Source organism: Gavialis gangeticus, unplaced genomic scaffold (assembly GCF_001723915.1).
Source record: "Gavialis gangeticus isolate Ggan-Ray unplaced genomic scaffold, GavGan_comp1, whole genome shotgun sequence".
NCBI classification, from domain to species: Eukaryota; Metazoa; Chordata; order Crocodylia; family Gavialidae; genus Gavialis; species Gavialis gangeticus.
The window spans coordinates 23,288,189-23,290,644 of NW_017729034.1; the positions used below are offsets into that span (position 1 = coordinate 23,288,189).

The 2,456-nt window shown below is 41.3% G+C and overlaps 1 protein-coding gene across 3 annotated transcripts in view; it reads left to right on the forward strand.

Annotated features, from left to right (window-relative positions):
- LOC109304582 overlaps positions 1–2,456 on the forward strand; it is a 132,611-nt gene that overhangs the window by 76,027 nt on the left and 54,128 nt on the right. The window lies entirely within an intron of this gene.

A 2,456-nucleotide genomic window follows, 5' to 3' on the forward strand; every position in this document is an offset into this window, starting at 1 on the left:
AAAGTTTACAGAGCGGGTTGGTGGTGTGACTGATCTCTTTGCCACTATGGCATCAGCATACCCATAAGTGCCTGGATGGAGTAAGACGGGGCACTTATGAGCGGGACCACCTAAGCCAGTCAAATCTGCTCAGAACCGCCTTTTGAGAACAGACTGGGGTTCCTGACAACACTTTGCTCCTTTCAGCTGTTGAACCCAGAGTGTTTTGCAAGCATCCTCAGGAGACAGCTGTGTATTATTGGCCCCATTTTACAGAAGTATGGAGAAATCAAGCATCTTGCCCACAATCACACAATTGGTAATACAGCTGAGACCAGCACTGAGGCATCCTTTCATAAGAGCATGCTCTGCTAGGATTAGGACTCGGGAGTCCTAGCTCCCAGCTGCTGACCATTTCTGTTCTGTTGCAGCTTGTCCCATTGAACCCAAACAGCATGCAGACTTTCGGATTCAACCTCCCTGTCCCCCCAGGCAGTGGGAAGATACAGTGTGAGAGATCACAGTGGTTTTATGGGAGAAGCTTGCGGTGGGAATGAAATGCTCGGAGACCTCATGACTCTTCACTTCGCCATTCCCTGCACCCATGCAGCCTGGTTGTAAAAGGATATTCAGTCCCGCTAGGTTCCCACTGCCCCCACACTTCATTTTACTGAACAGTCATGGGGGGGTGGGTCTTAAAAAATGCAGTAACCTCACAGTAAATACCAACCTTACAATAACTCCCTTGCAGCAGCACTGGGAATGGAGCTCTGTGCTTTTTATAGGAATTCCCAGAGAATTGCTTGCTTAGTTGGACGGCACAGGGTTAGTTCAGCAGTTCTCTTTGTTTGCTTCCACCCAATTTGTACAAAACCCTGTGGGAGTCCCTTTAGGTTGGGAACCTTGGGACTCCAGTAGCACCACAGTCTGTGGTTCCAAGTCAGGCTTCTGGTGCAGGAGCTAATAGATGGAGCTACAATCAAGCTCTCTGATGAATAATAAAAGAGGTGTTAAGATCCACTAGGGATGGATGCAAGCAAGCAGCTAATCGTACTTTTTGAATACTAACTAATCAGGCCTCACAGTGCCTCCATGACACACACTCTGGAATTTTGAAATGCACTTTTTCTGGGTCCAGAATAGACTGAATTCCTTTAATTTACAGAACAGACATAAAGATGCATCTCTTTTTCTAGGTATCTGGGGACTAATATGGTGAGGAAAGCTGGATTCTGACAGCTATGGGCTGATGTTGGTGGCAGTGATGGGTGGGATTTTTGTCTTCCCTTTTCAGGTTTTGAGAGGTTGTGGTGTTTGTACTAATGTTGCAAAGGTGGATTTACCTGCAATACATTATTTAGAACTGGTTGGAAAGAGGGCTTTTTCCCAGCAAAATTTCTGTCAGAAAAAGAAATGTTCAGAAAGATTTGGTCAAAAATTGGGCTTTCCCCATGGGAATTTATTGTTTTTTCAGAAACAATAAAACAAATGTTTTGTTTCAGTTTTACAAAATAAAATAATTGTGTTTATAGTTTTCAGGAGGGTTCCTCTGTGTTTTGGTTCTGTTTTCTACAGGACAAAGGAGGGAAGGGTAAAATATTTGTGAGAAAATAGGGGAAAACCCCCACTTTTTTCATATTGATATCGTTTAACAAGGCAATTTTCAACAGTCGGTAACACTTTTCAAACTAGTAAGTGGTAGAAAATGATCAGAAAGTGGACAAATCCACTCTTTCCAAACTATAAATATTGAAGATTTCTCCCCAGATTTTTCACTTTGGGAAAATAGATTGAAAAATATGATGGAAATTAGTTTTTCAGGAAAGCATTTGTTTTTGCTAAAACCCTATTTTCCAACTAAAAAAGATTTCATCATAACTGTTTCGATTAATCCTAATGTTATTCGACTATCAAATGCCTTGGAGCTACCTCATAGACAGAGATAGAGCTGGGACTCGAGTTGTGTGGAAGGTTTTTTATTTTGTCTCCATCATTACTTTCTGTAAAAGGCATCTTTTGCAAAGGTGTGTGGTTCCATATGATGACCAGTGCTTTTTTGCTATATGGCAAAGGCAGCTAAAGCCTTGGATGGGTGCTTTTTAAATCAGTTCTATAACTCTAAATAGATAAATACGATAAAAACAGATATGGATATTAGGACAATCCATACTTACCATAGGATTAGCTTTTCTTGTAAAAGAAATATAAACTCCCACCTCAGAGCATAAGGCAACAACTAATAGGTCAGAATTAGGAAGACACTTTCACTATGAGCAGACTCTTCCACAAGTTTTCTTTATGGGGTTTCTTGCAAATTCTTGTCAAACATTTGGCATTAGGCATTGTCAAAAGAGTGTATCTGAGATGGACCACTAGACTGGAAGGTACTGAACTGGGTGGGCAGGTAGTTTGTTCTGATATGGCAATTCTTACAGTATGATTTTATAGTTTCATAGTTTCATAGTTTCTAGGGTCGG